The 24,022-nt window shown below is 39.2% G+C and overlaps 1 protein-coding gene across 5 annotated transcripts in view; it reads left to right on the plus strand.

Moving 5' to 3' along the window:
* The first annotated feature begins 5,874 nt into the window (after positions 1 to 5,874).
* The window catches only part of kcnab2.L (potassium channel, voltage gated subfamily A regulatory beta subunit 2 L homeolog), a 127,345-nt gene continuing 109,197 nt past the window's right edge, over positions 5,875 to 24,022 (plus strand). For 4 of the 5 annotated variants that reach the window (XM_018224406.2, XM_018224405.2, XM_018224408.2 and 1 more), the window contains exon 1: positions 5,875 to 6,015. The gene's annotated coding sequence lies outside the window, so the exon portion shown is untranslated. 5 annotated transcript variants of the gene reach the window in all.

Raw genomic sequence — 24,022 nt, forward strand, 5'->3', positions numbered from 1 at the left:
TGCATGGCTGCAATTATGCTGTAATTGTGGAGGAAAGTCTGGCACATGGCAATTTGGATTTAAAAATTTAATAAATCTGAAATATGACTGAAAACGTTGCCTCATGTGCCATTCAACTTAGTCTCTTGACATACAGTCAGGGCCACCATCAGGGGGGCACAGGGGGTTCATCTGAATTGGGCCTAAATGGGGCCAAGTCGTGCTGCACTTTTCAAATTAGCCAGGACCCCCTTGACAGCGCCGTGACGCTGAAGTCCCAAAGATCCGAAGACCCGAAGCCGCAAACGGAGCAGAAGCCGCAAAAAGACCCGAAGCCACGAAAAGACCCAAGTTGAAGTCCTGAAGCCGCAAAAAGACCTGATGCCGAGAAAGGAGCTGAAGCCCCAAAGCTGTGAAAAGACCCGAAGCCACAAAAGGAGCCTAAGGTAAGTTCCACTTTTTTTTATTTTATTAAACCCCTGTATTGTTTTAACACTATATAGGCCTCTGGCCACCAATGTTTTTTTAAAAAACTTTTATGGCTTCAATGTTTTTTTTTTAATTTGTAGGGGAGCCCTGACCACCAATGTTTTTTAAAAACTTTTATGGGGGGCCCTGGCACCAATTTTTTTTAACTTATAGGGGGGCCCTGACCACCAATAATTTTTTTTAACTTGTAGGGGGGCTAGAGGGCCCAGAAAATGTTGTTGTACGGGGCCCCGTAATTTCTGATGGTGGCCCTGCATACAGTGCATGTTCCCCACCAACACTTATTTGGTGGGGAAATCCCTTACACTGCTTCTTCAGAACATGAGTGGGAAATGCAAAGCAGAGACAACTGGTGCTTTTCAGCAAGAAAACAGTATTTTAGGGTGCTGTAAAGCATAATTTTCCACTATTGCATTGCTACGAGTGTAGTGTTAAAATCCCCTGGATGTAGAACGCTAGTGGATAGTACACACTGTGGGGGTTATTTACTAAACCACGATTTTTTCTGGTCAGGGTTTTTGTAGGTCAAAAACTCACATTTTTCATGAAAAAAAACTCTAATTCTTCGAGATTTATTATACCCTGTATCCGAAAATCTACCAGTCATGTAGAATTCAATGGAAGATGTCCCTTTTACATTTTGAAGATACCATGGTTTGTGCTGGGTTTCGTCAGGGTTTCAGAGTTTTTCAGGCAATAAGACAAAATCGAGCGATTCAGGAGTCAAATCCGTAAAATTTGTACGATTCGAGTTTTCACTTGATTTTATTGCGTTTTTTCTCAACCTGCTTTTTTGAGTTATTTTATTAATAAATAAGGTGGAATTGTGGATGGAAGTTTGGTAGAGCTTGGTTTATATATGAGATAAATTCAAGTTTTAGTAAATGACCCCCTGTGTGTCATAGCCCTTTGAAAGTCAGTTTCAAAGTGTATTGCACTACTAAATCACCATAAATAGAACAATAACTAGAACAATTTAAACTAAATTAAATGGGATGCTCAGGATAACAGGTAATGATTTCACAACATAAATGTGTAAATGTTGTCAGCGATGTTTTTTATGTAACAGGAATTATTTCATAATAACAGACTTACAGAAAAGTTACAGAAAACTGCCTATAAAGGTTTTTCCATTGGATTCATGAATATTCAGAAAGAGAGTAAGATAACCTATTCCATCCTGTGTTACGAAGATCATAAAAGAGCAAATCTCAGATCCTGATGAAAAATAAATAAGGTTTGGACATCAGAATCACCCTGATGGATATATGATCCTTGGTTACATGTTTCAAATCAAATGTTTTGAAAATCAACCTACTGTTAATTGTTTAATAGTTATATTATAAATTGAAACATGGCAGGCATTTGTGAGAATAAATTCCTTTCATGTTCGGGACCTGGGATTTTGCTTGCTATTTTATTGGCCTGGCTGGTAAAAATGATGGTTGATCACAATGTTATTGATAGGGAAAAAAGATAAATATATAGAGAGGCCAGTATTTATTTCCAGAAAAGGTGCCAACTCTAATCACATCTTTAAAAAATTTATTTCGGGAGAGAATATCCAAACATACAAAATATATAGACAGGCCAGTATTTATTTCCAGAAAAGGTGCCAACTCTAATCACATCTTTAAAAAATTTATTTCGGGAGAGAATATCCAAACATACAAAATATATAGACAGGCCAGTATTTATTTCCAGAAAAGGTGCCAACTCTAATCACATCTTTAAAAAATTTATTTCAGGAGAGAATATCCAAACATACAAAATTCTGAATTCTAAATTCAGATACATTTTATGCTTTTTGCGATTGGGGAAGATCAAGGAAACTGTGCAGACCAGATCCAACCTCACTATGCAAAGTTTTATTTATAATTGCAATAACATGTTTGCTTTGTCGTTTATGTATTGTTTTGTGGTGCAAATAAAAACCTGAGACGAGTTTTCCAATTCACCTCATGGAACCTGATTTTTCTTTCTGCTTTTCAATTCTCTTCAAAGTAATATTTTTACATATGCAAATTAGGATTCGGATTCGGTTCAGCCAGGCACAAGGATTCAGCCGAATTCGAATCTTGCTGAAAAAGGCTGAATCCTGGCCGAATCCTGGATTCGGTGCATCCCTACTTTTTATCCTTGACACCTATTTGCATTTTTATTTGTTCTTTTAGGTCAATGTCGCAACAGAGTGTTCATTTACTTACCCTGACACAGGCCTGGATTTGTGGCAAGGCAACAAAGGTCCAGGCCTAGGGCAGCAAGACTTTAGGGGTGGCATGCCGCCTAGCTGTATTCTAAGGAGCCCTATCCAGCATAATCCCGCCCCATCCGTGCGTATGCTCACAGGGGGGGGGGGCGCTTTTGCAACAATGGGCACCAGAGCCCTGTGGCCTAGGGCAGCCCAAATTGGAAATCCAGGACTGCCCTGATTCAGTGAGCAAAGTGCAATTTTGAGTGCAATCATCATGTTTTTTTCCACACAGTGTACCATTTTCCTCCGTCAATTCAGCTTTGCGACTGTGCCTGGTTTGCAACCTTGTGGGCATTTCACTGCAAATTGGACACAGTTGCACCTAATACTTCCGAAGTTTGCATGATGTGATTTCTGCTGCTTGGCATGCTACTTACATCTGTGCAGGGCCGGAACTAGGGGTAGGCAGAGTAGGCACGTGCCTAGGGCGCAAGGCTGGGGGGGCGCCAGGCACGTACCTGTTCTGTCGCCTACCCCATGTCCGGCCCGTCTCTCGCAAGCTGGTGAGTGTAATCTTCCGGAAAATGTGCGCTGGAGTGCCGTTTTGCGCATGCGCGCTGGAGCGCCCTTTCGCGCATGCGCAGTTTCACGCGCACTGAGCCGGCGCCGTGGCCCACCAGGTTGCCTAGGGCGCCTGGCAGGGTTGGCCCGGCTCTGCATCTGTGACTAATTCTCTAAACACAACTACACTGCTCTGAGGGAATTCTGGAGCTACCGCCTGGTGAGGAGATGGCCAGGGTAGCTACAGGGTTCCCCTGCGTCAATACGGACAGCAGCAACTGATTTGAAATGGAAAGCAGGATAGAGTGGCACCAAGTGCCAGTGGCGTTACCACTGTGGGTGCAATTGCACCTGGGCCAGCAAAAAAGGAATATTGACGGCAGAAGGGCCAGGAATTTTTTGCGCTAGTTTGTGTGAAGTATGAGAAGGGCAGTGGGGGAAGGGCAGTGGGGCCAAGCACAACTATGCATGAGGGCACATGAGGGTGATCCTGTGGAGGGCGGAGCCATGGGCGCAGTTGGCCATCAGGGTTGCCAGGTTGGCGGGTTTCTAGCCAAATTGGGCTAGTTCTAAAAATTGGTGGTGGGTTTTAAAAATCCAAACCTGGCAATGTACAGATTTGGGCTAGTTTTTAAAGTTGCCGCAGGTTTGTACTTTCAAAACCCGCCCAATTTTCTAATGCAAATTAAGCGTGCAAGCCTGCTGCTGGGGAGCAGTGAGAAGATCAGCAACTGTGTGGATGTCTTCTACCAGGGGCGTAACTACAGAGGAAGCAGACCCTGCGGCTGCAGGGGGGCCCAGGAGGTACAGGGGGCCCCATGAGGTTCTCATTGATGAGCAATTTGAACATATATTGGTAAATCAGGATAAACACTGGATATGTTGGGGGCCCTAAAATTAATTTGCTGTGGGGCCCAGCAACATCTAGTTACGCCACTGTCTTCTACTGTGTTTGGTATGTAAAATCATATACTGTAAATAAATATATATATATATATATATATTTATATATTTATAGTTTCAAAGTACATCGGCACTCACCTATCACAAAGTCAAGCCCCGGGTGTTCCTCCTGTTTATGAATATTGGAAATTATTTAGGCGCACTCACGGATGGTTCTTAAAAGTGTCTTTATTCAGTTTTTCATATAATTCCCCACATCTATGCGTTTCGGTTCTCTCAAGAGAAGGAGGCAGTTTAGAGATTAGTCACCCCGAAGGAGAGGAGATTTGTCGCCGGGCGACTAATCTCCCTGTATCTGCCTGTGTGCCCTGACCCTAAATGGCTTTTGGCTACTTTTTGGCTAGTTTTTTTTGATAGCCTTTGTCTGTTTTGAATATAGATAAGAAGATTAGAAGTCAGCACTCACCCATAGGGTATGTTGGATGCAGGTGCAGGTCTGAGGTGGCCACTTCCACCCGTTCTGTAGAAGGTATAAAATGCTTTCACCAATGTGTATCTAGTAGCTTGATAAAAGGCGATTGTGAGCCTGAAACGTCGCTGCTATTTGTTCATCCTGAAATAAGCCCTTTTGGAATAAAGGCCTTTTAAGAATTTACTTCAAGTGTGGTGCTGTCTGTTTATCGAAATTGTTTTGAATATAGGCCATGCAGGCAAGGGCTGTGGATGATACTGGCCTCTGGGTGCCCACACATGAAATCCGGCCCTACATTTGGACACAAGTACCTTTAGGGCAAGGCCAGACGTGGCGTTTTTGCTGCATTTTTAAAAAAGAACAGCCAGGCGTAAATACGCATAAACTGCACTACCACTGAAATTAATGGAAAACTCATTATGGCAATTCACACAGGGTGCTTGCAAGCTGAAATCCGCCACAGGACGCCAGTTTTTCCGTTCTTTAGCAGAAACGCCAATACGTCAGGAAACTACCAGATCGATAGACTCTATGGCATCTGCACGTTTGAAACCACACTTTGCATAAATACGCAGCGTATTTTAAATATGGCGTCCAAATTCTCAATGAGAACAATGAGAAGTGCATGTTGTGAAAAGAATCCTACGTGCTGAAAAACGCATGTTGACGGTCGCATATGGTTTTCTTTTTTGGCTGTTCTTTTTTAAAAAACGCAACGTAAAAACGCCGCAAAAACACCACGTCTGGCCTTGCCCTTAACAAGTCTTTGGTAAGACTACTGACTGCAAGGGAAAGCACAAATTGCCCACTACCACTGAGCTTTGCACCTCAGTTTGCACATATTTCCCCCATTGTCTGTGCCCATTCTTGCCCCTGTGTTTCTAGGCAGCGAGTTGCAGGATGGGACAGTGAAATGTCTGTCACGCCCAGTGCCCATTGTCACTTATTAGTAAACGTTGTTGGAGATGCGCGATTTCAGGCAATGTGAAAAATGTCGTACTACTACTGCAAAGTAGACGCAGGTAAAAGCAGATTTGACACTAACCACTAATGTTTTATATATAAGCCGCAGTATGGAGGCATAAATATTACCCCCCTCCCTATTGATTGGGGAAACTCTACCAAAGCAACTGTCAGTCAGAATCAAAACTGAAAACCCGCCTGGCAATCACGTCTCTGGAACGCAGAACCCGCCCCCTCGCTGCCGTGATTGGCACGCGCCTCAGCCTATCACTTTGCGCTTTGGGTAGAAGGAGATAAAAATGAGCACGCCAGGGATGGGCGTGGCTTCACAGTCGCTTTCCCACGAGGTCAACAGTGAGGGGGAGAGACAGGCTGCGACTGGCGGCGGCAAAAATAACAGGGACAGTCGCTTTACCGGGGGACTGGGGAGAACCTCAGCGTGGGAATTAAACAGGTACACACGTTGCTGTTTGTGTTTTATGGCTGTGTCTGGCATGGATAATGGCTGGGGGATTGGGGTGGCACCAGGCTCGATATTACAGCATTGGGCTCTTCTACCTGCGTTTCTGTAGCTGCATCTGCCAGCTTCCGACCCACAATGCAGGGAGATGCTGAAAGGAGTAGTTTCTGCAGCCGGTTGAATCTCCATCGCTAGAGATGGACGTGACTCTTTCTACACCATCCCCCTGGCTGCAGCATTGTAGGAGGGAAATCGCAGTTCTAGCTCAGCTTCTTCAACCACATCCTGTGGCAGACACACAGCGAGGGCAAGTGAGATGCGGAGGAAAGATTAGTGGGGAAAAGCTGCAGTTGCTGATGCCTGTGCGACTGTACATACAGAGTTCTGTAGGGACCAGACATGCTCTTCTTTATTCCATTGTATTGGCTGGAGCATCAGCAGCTCTTTGATCTGTAGCAATAAATGCTTCATAATGCAGGTGTCCCATGCTTTAGTCAGTGTGGGGGGACATCGCTTTGTGAACAGAGACAAGCTTGAAAGTTATTATACCCCCTTAAAAAAAATCCGATATAAAAGAAAAATGTCTAGGAGTGTGTGTTTTATTAGTGCTTTGCTGTATTGTGTCTATCCAGTTCATTGGTGGGCTCTGGGCATAATAGAAACGACCATACCTTTTAAATGATTACCACCTTGTTAGAGTTGGAAACAGTGGCAAGTCTATAGCTGCTGCAGAACCTCTTGGAAAATGCTGCCCATCACTGTTGTGCTTTGAAAACAAAATAACAATGATTGACAGCATAGCTTACTATGGAACAGTCACAATACTTTTAACTGACTGCAGCAAGCAGACTGAGATTCTACATAGGCCCTGCCATTTCAAGTATACCAGATGCCCAATAAATAGTGACTGCCTATGGCATCTTAGAGCAGCACCTCTGGAATCTGCCAGAATCTACTATCTGGCCCTGCCAGCAAGGCATACTTCCCCTGAGATTTTGCTACATACATAATAACACTGTTTATATTTTAGTACTTTCATTATATCTGTACCGAGCCAATTACATCAGCAGCCAAAGATAAAAAGTGGCAGTTGCTGGTATGTCACGAACAGGAGCTAGGAATTTCCTGCTAACGGATCAAAAAAAAAAAAAAATGAATTTACCCAACAACAGTGACCAGCTGCTTCTATAACACAGATCTCTTTGGTGCCAATGGAAGCCGCATTGCATTGGTGCACAACATAGTGCTGTATCATCATTTGTCACCCCCCTGTTTTACAAGATCATTTCTTATCCACCCAGTGCACTACCCTGCATTGCTGTGAAATACGGAACACTTTTCTTGGGTTAAAATAAAACAAAACAAAAAAAAAAAAACGCAGTGGCATTATCCTTTGTGATTGGTTTGAATGGTTCCCTCTGCAGACTGGTCAATGTCAGTGCTGCAGCAGGAGTGTGATAGAGAGGAGTCTGATCTCACCATTGAATTTGCATACACAGTCTTTTTTAAACTGTGCTAGTGCTGCAGCCATAAAATCTGCATCAAACTCATGAGCAAGCAAAAGGGGGCGAAGGGATGAAACGTTCAGTTACATTATACGGCATTGCATTTTTTTTTCTAAGAGTAAATAAGTCTGGCTTTGCAGCCATGCATCTTTTATCAATATTGCTTGGTAAGGAGATACATTTTTCTTATTACAGCAAAAGGCATACAGGCAATTTTGTTAATGCACTATACCAGAAAGGTGCAACCTGTGGCCCTCTAGATATTGATTGTTGGACGCTTTATTTTTACCATTAGGTTTGCATGGACGTTCATTATATGTCCATATATTTAAAAAAAAAAAAAAATGGATGCTGCTCTTTTCCTTGCAGTGCGCCTGTTTCTACATGAATTTGGGTTCCTGTTAATAAGTTTGTATACAAATAGCTGTGTATATGTATGCTTACTCTGCACCCACCTTCAGGCCTATGAAATCCTTTGGTTTCAGTTTAAAACTTGCCTTTAGCAGAGTGGTATAATACATCCTGATTTGAAAATGAAGTGTCAGCCGCTATAGATATGCTTAGTCAACATTTTATTTTTTACTTGGAGAACTTTTGATGCAACATGTAGTATTGAAAGGAAAAAGGAAAAAACCAGAAAGATATGTTTTCAGAAAAATATGTTCATACTTTAGGGTGAAGACACACAGAGCTACTAATATCAGCTACTTGTCACGGCTACAAAATAGACAATAGTGATAATTGGATTTGCTAAGACACTACGTGTGTGTTAGCAGTGGCTATTGTCTATGGCAGGGCACTTTTTTTTTTTTTTTACATTTTGTAGCTGCTACTAGTAGCAGCTACTTGTAGTTATAAAATACCCTGCCATAGACAATATCAAGAATTGCCTCTACTAAAGTAGCGTTTTAGCAAAATCAATTATCACTCTATCACCCTTAGGGGAGACACACACTCAGATTCGGGGCAACTGCCTCGCACGGGCTAATCGCAGCAGGATGGCACTCGGATTGCTTCATTTTCTGAAGTCGTCCGACGTTGCCTCACGAGGAAACTTTGGGCAACTTCTGAAAACAAAACGATCCTAGTGCCATTCTGCCGGCGATTTAAATTCTAGCCAGCGTGAGTCAGTTCGGGCCACTAAATCTCGCCGAATCTGAGCATGTGTCTCTGCCCTTAGTGGTTGGTAGGGCCAGTAATCCAACACTAGGTGGGCCATCAATTTGTAATGTTTTAACTTCCTAGTTAGGATGATAATTTCTGTAAATACTTTTTCAAATTCTGGATGTTTATTTACTGCTCTGTTTACTCACTGGACTATAGCTGAGTAATTGTTCTGAGTAATTGTTTAATTTATCTTTAAAGGAACAGTAACACTAAAATATGAAAGTGTTAAAGGAATGACAACATAATGTAGTGTTGCCCTGCAGTGATAAAACCAATGTGTTTGCTTCAGAAACACTTCTATAGTTTATATAAATACGTTGCTGTGTAGCCATGCAAGCACAGTAGATAAAGGATAATTTCTGAAGAATCCCATTGTATACTACAGAGCTTATCTGTTATCTACTGTGTAACTGGTGCCTTTTGTTCTTTTTCAGCTTTGCCCTCAGGGCTACATAGCAGCTTGTTTATATAAACTATAGTTGTCTTTCTGAAGCAAACACACCTGTTGTGCCAGTCCAACACAACAGTATATTATATTTTCATTACTTCAAAAAATGATTTTGTTACTGTTACTTTAACCTTGTTCTGAACTGCAGAAGACCTGACCAACTTTTTAAGCTCAAAGTGGTGCTTGAACTCGATTTGTGATCTGTCATAGTATACTGTTTACAATGTTGAAGTTTAAGGCTTATTCCAGACAGGGAGATTATTCGCCCCTACACTGGCATTAGCCTCCTGTCCTGCCTCTACCCAGAACAATTGTGTTAGCCTGGGTGCAGCATGCACACGAGGTGGATTTCAGGGCGTGAATTCAAACTCTCGCATTTCTTTGCCGAAACGCCAACACGGGTGCCTGCACCGGGGCCAACACATTTCCTGGCTTGTATGTATGACATGTTGGCTCAGTTAAGGCTGGGTCGTATGAACTAGCAAGTTGGCGAGTATTCTGGAGCAGACTGCTGGTAGAATAAAATGATAGATTTGGGCGCTTGGGTTGTTGACAGGGAAGTCCTAGAAGTTTTAACTTTGCTTACTGTGATGGCTCATTAGGATAGCTGCACAACAATCTCAGTAGAGATTATCATAGTTGTGCTCAGTTAGCTGATTTTTCGGCACTGTCCTGTGGTAAGAGAAATGAGTAACCGCCGGTAGGTTTCTTGCATGTCACTTCTGGAACTTGTTCATTTCTCTTTAAACCAGGCACCTTTACTGTAAAGTGATGCTGATAAGTTGTTGGCTGCTAAATTGCGGTGTCTTGTACCATAGTGCTTTATGTATATCAAGATCATTTATTTCCGTTTCTGTAAAAGCTCGTCAGATTCTAGCCTGATACTCAAAATTATTTGAGCCTTCGCTTCTCTGTTACGGGCAGCCAAATCCATAACACTCTGCTTGGGAAATGGGAATACAGTAAAACTTCTGAATGAAAGTGATAGCAGTATTTTAGAAACGTGCTAGTAGGACATGAGTCCAATGCACAGCTGCTACAAAGATTGTGCAGGATATTTTTTTGTTATATGTAATGCTGTGAGGGTTTGTCTGATACATTAGTCTGAGTTTTGTTCTAGGGTCCGTGGATTTGAAAGGGGGTCCAGCTGTCTGAAGGAAAGGCTTGTTATGAACTCTAGACCTGAACCAGAATAGGTCATTCCTCTGACAGCCCCTTCACTACTCATATTCTCATAACCATACTGGGATGGACTGTACTTTATTGGTGGGTATAGAATGAGCCTTAATGAAGATGACCTCAAATATAGATTCCAAATTTGTCTTCTCTATTTGTCCAGTAGTAGACTTTTCATTTATCTGGCTCGTTGAAAGGAAGGTCTGCCATCTTTCTTTTATTTCACGGAAGTCCACCGTTGGTCAGTATTTTAGCTCTCCTCTCTTACCTCCCAATAGGTTTAATTTAATTTAGGGCCTGCTCTCTACCAGGTATACCCCTAATTTACCCAAAACCCTGCCTGCCCCTTTTGTTATCTGTGGTATTAAACGCTCCTGTACAAATCTGGATCATTGAAAGGGTTGTCTATAGAGATATGGGATCCAATATCTGGAAACCCGTTATCCAGAAAGCTCCGAATTACAGGATAATCATCTCCCATAGACTCCATTTTAATCAAATAATTCAAATTTTTAAACATGATTCCCTTTTTCTCTGTAATAAAAAAACTACCTTGTACTTGATCCCAACTAAAATATAATTAATCCTTACCAGAGGAAAAACAATTCTATTGTGCTTATTTCATGTTTAAATGATTTTTGATATGAAAAGCCCCAGGTCCCAAGCATTCTGGGTAACAGGTCCATACATGTATAAGTATTTATTTACAGTCTGTACATACATTTTGCTTAGATAAGAAAATTGTTTTTAATAAAAAATGAATTCTAAATCATGGATCACTATTTAGGATAAAGTGTACTCGGTTTATAAGTCTCTCGGCCTCTCTCCATATTGTTTGTTTAATCAAGTTACATTTTTTTTCCAGTTTGGACTAATCTCTTCTGTAATCAAATATTTCAGATGGTTAAAGTTCTATATGGATTGAATCCTAAACTGCTGATTAATTCCCCTGCTTTTTTGTTTTACCAGCCTAATACTGGCCATATGGGTATCCCAATACACATATTGAAAATAAGCATACACATGTATGTGGCTGTTGACATTTTTTTTCTTTTTGATTTTTTTAATGTTAGCCCTGGATTTTACCTCAGATTTCCAGGCTGTATGCCATATCTGTCAACTGAAGCAGGGCTGCTACATTATCTAGCTATCCCACTGTATTTTATTATTATGATTATTATTATTATTATTATTATTATTATTAAAGGGCGAAAATATTCTTCTGCAGAAAATTCTCTAAACATATGCTGCATCCAAAATTCACTAGCACAGACTTTTAGAGCACACTTACAAATTAGTTAAATATCTCTAGGTGGTACTGGGCCAAGGTGAACAAATACTATCTAAATCTAAATTTCCCTAATATATGTGTGCTTGAATTTGTTTAAAAAAAAAAAAAAAAAAATGGTGGTCTTAAACTGGATGGGAACCAGAACCCTATTAGTCAATGGGTCAACTTGTTTAATTTATCTCTTTTACTCCGCCCCATGAAGTACAAGACAATATTTTCCTATACACCAAGTAACAAATACTTGGGGCAAAATCTAGATTTCCTTAATATATGTGTGCCGGAATTAAAAAATTGGTGGTCTTAAACTATATGGGAACAGAACCCTACCAGTCAGGAGGAGGATATGATTAAGTAATAGAGGAAACTAGCTCACAGAATGTACGTAAAAGCAAAAACAGCTTCATACAATATTCATTGCGTGTATGGTGGGAAAAGAGCTGAGCGATATAGGCAGAAGACTTGGATATCTGTCAGCTCGTCGATCAGGCTGGACAGAAAATTTTGATTGGGTACCTTTGAAGGCACCCAAGCTTCGGCCATTGTTAGTGCTGAATCGCCAAATACAGGTAGAATTCTATTGTTTCTACACGTGTGTTGAAACAAACTATCTTTCTTGGAATGATCTTTTCCAAGAAAGCTAGTAATTGTTACGTCTATGGCCACCTTAACACGGAAGTTTACTCAGCATAGCATAAATTAAAGGCAAAAAAAACATTTTATTGCTGTTAAAATTTTTAATTTAACATAATCAGGTGTGAGCTAAACAGAAAATCTGACATGAGGGTAGAGTAGAAAACTGTCAGTATATTAGGGGTCATTTTTATTTCTAAGTTTTGTTTAGGCTTTATGTCTTGTCCGTCTTCTTTCCAGTCTGCACTGTCTGTTTTCAGTTGTGTTTTAATTGGATAATTTTTAATGATGATGTTGCTTGTTCTCTGTGTCTGTAGAATATCCTTACCCAGTAGAAGCAAATGCTCTAGTATGCTAAAGCCCTGGGATTAGCCTGAGGCTTGACTTTAATGTGTTTGGAAACCGTTTCAGAATATCTTGCATGACATTGCCATTGGTAGTATATAACTTCATTCATGAAATAGTAATTGCAGTACTAGAATTTATATCTAGGTCATGTGAAAAATTAATCCTTTTGTGCTTTGTGGCTTCAATTTCAATCTTACAAATAGATTCAGCTATTTTGGGAACTGGAAAAAAAAAAGTTGAAATGCTCATATCAATTATTATTCACCCTTGGCTGAAAATAACCACGATGATGTAGGAATGATACAAATGGAAAATCCAAGTGTTTCAGTATGAAATACAACATGTAAAACTGGGCTGACCAGACAGCCAGGGTCCAATGGTGCATTTGGCAGAAGTCATTAGCATTCTAGGTCAGTCGGTGCTATTTTAACTCTCTGCGTTGGTACTTGTGGTTACTTGCAGCATATTGGGGATGTTTTATTTGACCAGTCAAGGTGTTCTGTTTAGACTCCTTGCTTCAGGGTCTTGAAGCCCCATATTATGTATAATCTCCTTTATGTGAATGATTTAATGTTTTACGGTAGCACCTATAACAGGCTTGGGGATTATAAACTTGATATTGTGCACATGAGAGAAATGTATAGGATTTGGGATGCTAAGCTTATGTATATTTTGTCTTCGCTAATGGCTGTTTACTTAATATAACTACTGTATCAGTACAATATTGTGTTTGTATTAAGGAGCAGTTATTTCTCAATTGTTGAGAAATGCCTTATACAGATGTTTCAGGAATGTAGATATATTTGAAATATAGCGGAATATTAGCAACTATTGTATCAGTTCTAACAGTTGCCTTTAATGAAACTCCGAGATTCTTCTCAGCAGGGACAAAGATAAGAAATGTATCAACGAAATGTATTAGGGCAGTGGCACACGGGAAGATTTATCTTCTGTGATTTTTTTATGCATGGACTACAAATCTCCCGGAAAAATGCCTCTCCATTGCCAATAATTGAAATCGCTGACGGTATGCCCAAGTTATCGCTAAATCGTCTGAAGTTTCCTCCAGAAATTTAGCGATAAGTTGGGCATACCGCCTCCAATTTTAATTATTGGTAGCCAAGGGGCATTTTTGGCAGATTTGTTGCCCATGCATAAAAAATCACAGGGGATAAATCTTTCTGTGTAACACTTCCCTAAATTTAGAACGGTTTACAGCTGGCATGTCCAAAGTGCTGCCTGGGGGCCAAATGCAGCCCGTCTTCAAATTTACACCAGCCCTCAGCCTCCATCATGAAATTAATAATAATGCGGCCCGCCTGCACAGTGCAATCAGGAATTGCCTAGCCGTAATATTTGGGCACATTAGTGAAATGATCTGCCCCTTGGTCTATACTGCTGCCTGTGTGCTGAAGAAGTTAGCAATATACACATACTTCTTTAGGGCTGAAGGTGTCAATAGGCGTACTGACGTGCCAGTACAGTAAACTACATGCCAGTATGTATCTATTGCTAACACCTTCAGCACACAGGCATCAGTATAGACCAAGTGTCAGATCATTTCACTAATGTGCCCAAATATTACTGCTACAGCTAGGCGATTCCTTGTTTAAATGAGTTAAATGATGTTAATGGTTCAAAGAATGTCAGGCTGAATGGTTGGCCCCCACACATTTTCACCTCACTAAATCTGGCCCTCATTGCAAAAAGTTTGGACACCCCCTGGTTTACAGAGTCTGTGACCCCCCCCCCCCCAAGACCTGCTTTAGAAAGGCATAAAAAGGTGAAAATGAAAAGTTAAAATTCAATATTAGAAAACCAGTCAAAAATATATAAAGTAATTGAAAAAAGTCCTTATTTCTGGTGAATTATCTGGAAACAAATGAACTGAAGCAAAGTGTTGGAAGGTGAACAACTTCTTTAAACACTTTCCTTTGTAATGTCATTTTCTGCCAGACAGCTAGATGCCTCACCTTTTGGACTATGGGAACTTGAAAAGGGATGGGTCTTGCTGGCAAGAAGCAGTGTTAAGAGTAATGATACGTTTGGATCAGGAATATAATCAAAATATTCTAGTACATAGTCTCTACTTCCACATTTTGTGCAAAATGCAGGAATAGTGCTAACATCTGAAATAGAAGCTGAGCAGAATGGGAAAACTAAAGCTTGACAAAGAATTGGGCTTCCATTGTTCTTTAGTAGTAAAGGTCTATGTTGCTGAAGATGCCCCAGTAGCTCCCCATCTTCTTTTCTGCTGATTCACTGCACATGCTTCGGGACTGACTCACATTATACAGTAGGCATATAAAATTCAAAATACAAGGCTAATTTATATTTCTTTAAATTGATGTTACATTGTGTCATTGGAAGTAGTGCATTATACATCAGAATTGACTTCCCCTATCATCGATGCAACCTCAGTTTCCGCTACTGTCTTGTTGAACCTCTGGGATGGTACAGTAAATTCACTATATAAAGCACATCATTTCTAGCTATGTTCCTTTTGAGTCTCTAGTTTTCTTTTAGGTGCTATGATCATTTTGATTGCATGGGTGCTTCTCATTTCTGTCAGTGGAAAGAACAACTAATAGTCCCTGACCTGAATATCTGCCGGTGCTTGTTACAGGCAAGGGAAACCAGACAGGTTCTACTTAGGTGCTTACCTTGGCTGTTAGTGGAAAATATTGATGAAGGAGAATAAGAAAATAGGTCACTGTAACATTCATAAAGTAGTCCTAATAGTTATAACCATGTGAATGTGTAAGCACAGAGTAAGAAAAGGTTAAATTCTTTGCTGTATTATGAATTGTTTGTTTGCCTGAACATTCCTAGAGCCTCCTTATACCTAGTGATGTCACTTTAAAAAGCCTGTGCACAAAATGAATTGTCAGCTCCAAGAGGTAGATTACTGAGTTTTCACGTTAATAGCTTTTTTTTTTTTGGTAATGTCCATTCAATTTAAACTTCTCCCCCATTCAGCATGTAAGCTGGAGGGAAGATAGCTGTATTGTACAAGCAAACCAGATAAATGCAAAACTGCACTTAAACCATTGACGTGACCATCGTAAACCATCTCTCCGATCTGCCTTCCCGCTGGCTAGAATCTAAATCGCTGGCGGGATGGCACTCGGAGTGCTATGTTTTCAGAAGTCGCCCGAAGTTTCCTCGTCAGGCAACTTCGGGCGACTTCGGAAAATGAAGCGATCTGAGTACCATCCCACCAGCGATTTAGATTCTACCCAGCGGGAAGGCAGTTCGGGGAGATTTCTCGCCCGAAGAAGAGGCAATTTGTCGCCGGGCGACTAAATCTCCCCTAATCTCCACGTGTGTGTCTGACCTTAGAATAAATTCTGGGTCGCCAAATTCAATGAGCTTGCAAGGGAAGGTGGCGTGGCAAATCACTTCTTCATTGTAGCATTTTAAAATAGTCCCTGCTATATAGCTTTACTAATCAATTTAATTTAATTAACTTTAATTTATTGCTTAGAACTGCACTTTTAATGTCGAGCATTTGCTTAGGTTGATATAAACATAAAGTGTGAATGTAGACATTTTCACTGATTTTTGTTTTCGCATGGTAGCAGATTGCAATTTAATTAAGCTTTTTAGAGCATTGCTGATCCTGTTATGTAGATGCTAGAATCAGCTTGGTGCAATAACCTCTTTACAAAAACTGCTCAATCACAGCTGCTAAATGCATTACTAGTTTTAAGAAGTGCAGTAATATATTTGCTATGCAGACACTTTAGTGAAATTCATGACGGCAGCGCTCCAAGGTAACTTGTCAGCTGAATAAAGATAATGATTTTTTGTTTTGGTTATGGCAGCCTTCTGTTTAAATTATTCTGAACTCCTGATTATGCACAGTTTGAAATTAATTTGATTGCTATCAAATTTGAGGAATATGCTCCGACTGATATATTTTATAGTGGAGGCAGCTCTTAAGAACCATTGATTGTAGCAATGGTTTTGTTCTCTACAGGGAATGACCAATAAATTATTTTACCTCATTCTTACTATCATTACTAAAATTTGATCTTTGCTTCTCTTTAATTTGAGCTATTTCAAAGTGAAGGATTTTTGTTACATAGAAGTTATTTAAGGACAGGTCTTTGTGTTCCTCACGGAAGTGAGTGCCGACACTGAGCTTTTTCGCTCATGCTCAGTTGGACCTTTTTTGGTATTCGTGCCAACTGCGCATGCGCCGGAAAGCTCATAAGATTGCCGAAGAAAAGGAGAGGATCCGAAGATACAGAATATGGCGCAAAAGAGCTCAGCCAAATATTTATTTCAATCCCTATACCTTTAATTCTGTCAAAAAATTATTTAAGTTTTGAATAAATCCCATAGGATTGTTTTGCCTCCAGTAAGGAGTAATTATTATTTTAGCTGGGATTCCTGCATTATAATACAGAGAAGAAATACAGAAATATGTTTTTAACTTTGAAATAATTTATTAAAATTGAGTCTATGGAGATGGCCTTCCTAAATTGTGCACCTTTATGGATAATGGGTTTCGGGATATCGTATCTCATCAACTTTGTGTGTGTGTATACAAGTATGGGACCTGTTATCCAGAATGCTTGGGGCCTAAGATTTACGAATAACGGATCTTTATGTCATTTGGGTCTTCATACCTTACGTCTACTAGAAACTCATGTAAACATTAACTAATAGGCTGGTTTTGCTTCCAATAATGACTAATTTTATCTTGGTTTGGATCATGTACCAGGCACTGTATATTAGAGAAGTTTGTGTAGAGGTTCTGGCTCTGCTGTGCAATTGTTGATGAAACATGGGAAAAAAAGCCCATCTTGTCTTAAAATATATAGATATCCAAAGTCTCTGTCTAATCTGGTAGGTCTCGGTAAAAAAAACCATGTATAATTAAGAGAGCTTTGCCTGTGACATCTGTTCATCTTTTTGGACACAGTCTTTGATCTGATCCACTGTCTTTCTTTTCCATTTACCCAGACTTAACTCCACTTTCTGAATTACAGTTGATCAAAACCTCTACCATCTGATGGTACTGCAGGGGGTCTACAATTATCCTGGTAAAGAAAGGATCGGACTACAGTTTCAAAAAAATAAATAAATGTCAATTATTAGAGGAGTATTAACTAAAACTCAAATGTATCTTTTTTGTTTTTTAATAAAAGTTGACCTAACTCCTGTCCATGAATTAATCTCTTTTATCAAATAATCAGCTCAAAAAAGTCAGTGCAGTAAAAGTCTCTATAAAATCATCCTAAAATTCGGGTTGTACGACTTTTTCAAATTTGATGGCCGAATTGTACAATTTTCTTCGAGTTTTTGCTCGAAACCTGACTTTTTCGGATTATCCAACGCAGATCATGATGTCCAGAAACATCTTCAGTTGTTCAGTCGCCCGACAACTAATTTCCTCTTCTTTGGGGGCGACAATCTCTCCGAACTGCCTTCCCCCTGCCTTCCGCCTGTTAAAATGAAAAATCACCTACGCCAATGCACTCGCGGTGCTTTGATTTCCGAAGTCGCCCGAAGATTCCTCGTGAGGCGACTTCGGAAATTGAAGTGCCCGCGAGTGCCATTGTGCTGCCGTTTTCTCATTATAGCAGGGGGAAGGCAGTTCGGGGAGATTGTTGCCCTGCAGAAGAGGCGACTAAATCTCCCCAGATCTGCCTGTGTGCCCCATAACGGCTAAAAAAAAGTCTGAACGGCTAAAAAAAGGTTCATTAGGATCATGCAGAGGACCTCAACTGCTTTTGCTTGCTGAAGTTTTGTATTATAGTTTTTTCAAGGTTTGTAAACTTTATAAACCTCAAATATTTTATAGTTGGAGGAGTACAAAAACCACATACTTTTGCAGGCCCATTTATAAATGGTCGAATTTTAGTGGTTTTTGAAACCCCGATTCTCACTTTCTCTTAAACTACAAGGGGCCCATTTACTTAGTTTGAGTGAAGGAATAGAATAAAAAAAAAGTCCAATTTTGAATGTTTTTTTTGGCTACTTCGACCATCGAATGGGCTACTTCAACCTTCGACTACGACTTCGAATAAAACGATTCGAACTAAAAATCGTTTGACTAATCGACCATTCGATAGTCAAAGTACTGTCTTCGACCCCCTAGTTCGCCACCTAAAACCTACCGAAGTCAATGTTAGCCTATGGGGAAGGTCCCCATAGGCTTTGCAATCTTTTTTGGGTCGAAGAAAAATCGTTCGATCGATGGATTAAAATCCTTCGAATCGAACGAATTGCGGTAAATCCTTCGACTTCGATATTCGAAGTCGTAGGATTTCCATTCGGCAGTCGAATATCGAGGGTTAATTAACCCTCGATATTCAACCATAAGTAAATTTGCCCCCAAGTGTCAACATTTTTTAAGCAATCCCAATTTAAAAAGCACGAATGAAAAAAACTGCTGAATGATGCGCTAAACAATGTGAATACCTCTAAAACCTCTAAAAATTTTAGTTTTTCAGACATTTACCAATGAAAAAAAAATCTGATAACTGCTAAAAGTCCAAATTGATTAAAAACTGTCCAATAGTTGTCTTATCTACCATTTCAGTGAAACATCCAAAAACTTTATTTCCTTCATATGGTATTCCATGTTAAAGGGATGGTTCACCTTTAAGTTAACGTCAGGTATGTTATAGAACAACCAATTCTAGGCAACTTTTCAATTGGTCATCATTATTTATTTTTTTATAGTTTTTTTTATTTATTTGCCTTCTTCTTCGGACTCTTTCCAGCTTTCAAAAAGGGGTCACTGACCCCCATCTATAAAACAAATGCTCTGTAAGGCTACTCATTTATTATGACTGCTACTTTTTATTACTCATATTTCTATTCAGGCCCCTTGCCTATTCTTCAAATCAGTGCATGGTTGCTAGGGTAATTTTGACCCTAGCAGCAAATTAAATTGCAAACTGGAGAGATGCTAAATAACTAAAAAAAACACAAAAAATGAAAACCAAATGCAAATTGTCTCAGAATATCACTCTCTACATCATAATAAATGTTAACTCAAAAATGAACAACCCCTTCAAACACCACCGTGTTGTTTGTAGGGTAGGCAGTCAAAGAGCAATCCTCCAGGCAGCTGTAGTAAAAGTGGTTTTTATTAGAAGTACAAATAAATTATTGTATGATCATTTCTTGTACTTATGCCTATACTTATTCCCTTTTGTCTTTTTACTGCACATACTATACATTCATTAAACATGTTCTCCATGACTAGAATAGAAAAAAAGATATATAATATAGTGAATAAAGTACCCCCTCTTGTAAAATATAAGGATATTATAAGTTACCGAGGAGTTTCATGACCACATAAGGTCATGGAACTCCGAGGTAACTTCTTATATCCTCATATTTTGCAACTGGGGTACTTTATTTATTATAATACACAAGTTTCGGTGAGTCATGTGACAGAAATGACATCAGAACTCACCGTTTAAAAAAGAATATAATTTACAAGATATTAATAGATTTTGTGTATTGTATATATTTACACTCCATACAATTACATAATTGCAAACATAGTTACATGTATGTTTTCTCCTTTTTTCCTCCTTTTTTTGGTGGATCTGGAAATATAAGCTGTTGAAACTTCTAAAGCATCCCTTTTGCCATTCAGTGGCTGCTAAAAAAGGGTAAAATGTGATTGTTGATCGTTTTGGATCTGTACCCAGTTTTCTGCAAGAAGCGGGGTTTATGGAAAGACCAGTGTGACATTGAATTGTCCATGTTTTTGGTGTTTCTGGTTTCCATATAGTCAGTCACATTTTTTACTGCACTTCATTCTCCTGAAAGGCAAGTGAGGCACAACAAATTATAACCACGCATGAATACATACCTCAAAGCATAATGAAAATGCCCACAGGCTGTGCCATCTCTCAGCTTTTCTATTTATAATTTCTGGAATTTTTTGAGTGCTCTGAACAGCTTAATGGCAATAACGACTGGATGTTGTAATTACCGCTCTTTTATTTCACTGAGCAAAGTGAGAAAACATGATTCTCTTACTTTGGGTCCGTCTGAATTAAGATCTGACCCCTTCATCTAGCATTAAATTGTTGCTTTGCCGCTACATCTTAGGAATTCAGGTGCAAAGCAATGTAATTGACATTACTGGACTTGTGCTTGTATCTGTCAGGTATGTCACTATACATTACATAGGTTTTTTTTTTCCTTCTGTCATGTTGATAGAAACCTGCAGAGTCAGGATATGAGATTAGCATTAGGAATTGTTCCTGCAATAACTGGAAAATATGTTTCGCCCCCTCCCTGCTGAAGCACTTTTCATTAGATGCATTTCAGCTGAGTAGCAAAAAGCAATACAGTGTATGCAAGCTTTTACCCTTCCTGAATTTGACTGGGGACGGATGTACTTTAAAACGCATCCTTCAGTGTTGTTTCTATAAATTTTGCATGAGCTGCAAAACTTTGCCCTTTTCTAGAGTCTCATTCTTGCATTCTCTTTGCTTGGTCCAAGTCCATTTTTTTCACTGTGCAAGAAGAGAGGTAAGTCCATTTTGGAAGAACTGTTCAATTTTCTTTTATATGCCTTTCAGTTTAGCCTCTGTAACAACTGTATGCATGTTGGTTTCAGTTCCATCAGAACTAAAAGTAAGCCAATACAGGAGTGGAAGCTGTTATCCATAAAGCGCGGGACCTGGGGTTTTCTGGATAATAGATCTTCATAGCTTAAATGTATTAGAAAATCATGTAAACATTAAAAACACCCACTAGGCTGGTTTTGCTTCCATTAAGGATGAATTGTATCTTAGTTTGGATCAAGTACAAGGTACAGTTTGATTGTTCCAGAGAAAAAGGAAATCATTTTTAAACATTTGAATTATTTAATTATTTAAAATGGAGTCTGTGAGATAGCCTTTCCATAATTTGAGCTTTCTGAATAACTAATTTGCAGATAATGTATCCCAAACTTGTACAGGAATTATTTATTTCTTATGTACACTATGTTTGATATGACTTTAAAGTTTTTGATAAACTGTATTATAACTCATGGTGCTAGTGTGTATGTATGCTGATATACATAAGTGTGTGTGTATATAAATATATATTCTCTAACATGATCTTGTAGGCAAAAAGTAAAACCTACACAATGATTTTACGTGCAATCAGTGATTTTATTTCAATGAAAGAATTATCTTGAGTTGTCACTGTGATCAGTCATTAGTTGGATGTAGTAAAACCCATGATTAAAAAAAAAAGTCAAAATTTAGATAAAAATGATTTAAGCGGTATAGCAAAGAGCAAATCTTTTACATCCTCAAAGAACAGGTTGCTCTCCTATGTCTTTTTTTCCCTTTTGCTCAAATCAAGGTCATGGTGATCTATTTTCTGCCACTGAATCCTGAGACTGTCATACAAAGATGAGGGAGAAGATCATTCGTTATTTATTTAAGCACTTTTAATTTATTATTAATACGTTACAGTCCCCTCTTTCTCATGACTCAAAAGGCTAATATTGTTTGTTTAAAGCTTTTATGCTCTTTGGTACTATCAATTGTGTGTCCTATGTGCCCTTTTTTTTTTGAAGTGATCTTAATTCTCTCGTTTCCTGTTTAGTGATAGGATTGCAGGGGACAGAAGTCATAAATGGTCATCCATTATAAGGCTAACTAAGAGCAAGAAAGGAGAGAGTTATGTTTTATCACCAGTGCCTAATAATACGTTTAATGAGGAATTATTTTTAGGTTTTCTTTGGAGAAGAGAAATGTATCCATTTAAGATATGAGGTTCATTACTTTAATTAACTTTTTGTATATGTTGCCAAGACCATATTCATGAATGACCTTAACAATTTAATCTTAACTGACAAGTTGATTCTTTTAATATATGCACTTTGGTGCTGTGCTAATACATTGTAAATGTTACCTTTTATTTCACTTGCATTTTGAGTGCCTATTCTTTGGTTTTCTAGGATTTTAAGCCATACTACACTTGCAAAGGCAAATGCAGTATGGCAGTCATGTATTTCAGGCTAACCCTTACCTATTGTGACTCATGATTTGGAACAGCAAATAGGTTTTTACCCAAAATCATATCCTGGATACATTCAGGACAGGACCTAAATATAATGGTTTGACCCCCTTGCAATGCAACTGGAAATGCTTTAATCTGGCTTGATGCAAAATGTACAAATTCTAAATCAGATGTTGGAACCATATGCTATTTGTTAGGTTGTGGATAACCATAAATAAATTACCAACACTTCAATATGTAAGTTTCTAAAAAAAATTGAGATGTCTAACAGTTGTTGAGTTAAATGCAAAGCCTGTTGTTACTGATGAGTCCTGACGTGCTTCTCTGGAATAGTTGATGAAATCCATGAAATAGCTTCCAAAATTACAACAAAATTAAATCGAAGCCTCTGCAACACAATGAAAGGGCCAAAGTGCGCACAGGGAGTAGCAGGTGCTTAAAGGCGACCTGTCACCCGAAAAAATTATATTTTATCATGTTTGTCAAGCTAAATTAACTTTAAAGGGATCCTGTCATCGGAAAACATGTTTTTTTTCCAAAACGCATCAGTTAATAGTGATACTCTAGCAGAATTCTGCACTTAAATCCATTTCTCAAAAGAGCAAACAGATTTTATTATATTCAATTTTGAAATCTGACATGGGGCTAGACATTTTGTCAATTTCCCAGCTGCCCCTGGTCATTTGACTTGTGCCTGCACTTTAGGAGAGAAATGCTTTCTGGCAGGCTGCTGTTTTTCCTTCTCAATGTAACTGAATGTGTCTCAGTGAGACATGGGTTTTTACTATTGAGTGTTGTTCTTAGATCTACCAGTCAGTTGTTATCTTGTGTTAGGGAGCTGCTATCTGGTTACCTTCCCATTGTTCTTTTGTTTGGCTGCTGGGGGAAAAGGGAGGGGGGTGATATCACTCCAACTTGCAGTACAGCAGTAAAGAGTGATTGAAGTTTATCAGAGCACAAGTCACATGACTTGGGGCAGCTGGGAAATTGACAATATGCCTAGCCCCATGTCAGATTTCAAAATTGAATATAAAAAAATCTGTTTGCTCTTTTGAGAAATGGATTTCAGTGCAGAATTCTGCTGAAGCAGCACTATTAACTGATTCATTTTGAAAAACAATTTTTTTCCCATGACAGTATCCCTTTAATTACACTATATAAATTTGAATCTTGTTTCCTTCAGTCTGGTAATTCATAATTATTGCAAGCAGGCAGGAGCCATTTTGTGGACACTATAATTAAGGCAAGCCTTGCATCATCTCAAAATCTTGTTTGTGCACCAGAATGGGGGACCATGTCCATCCCTATGCACTGGCTACACAATTAAATGTTAAAGAGAGAGGGGGGAATGTGGGAGAGCAGTGACATCTAGGAAGTGCTGAATGGAAAGTGAAAGCAATTACCTGCCCCACCCCTATGCCTAATGCGCATATA

Source organism: Xenopus laevis, chromosome 7L (genome assembly GCF_017654675.1).
Source record: "Xenopus laevis strain J_2021 chromosome 7L, Xenopus_laevis_v10.1, whole genome shotgun sequence".
Taxonomy (NCBI): Eukaryota; Metazoa; Chordata; class Amphibia; order Anura; family Pipidae; genus Xenopus; species Xenopus laevis.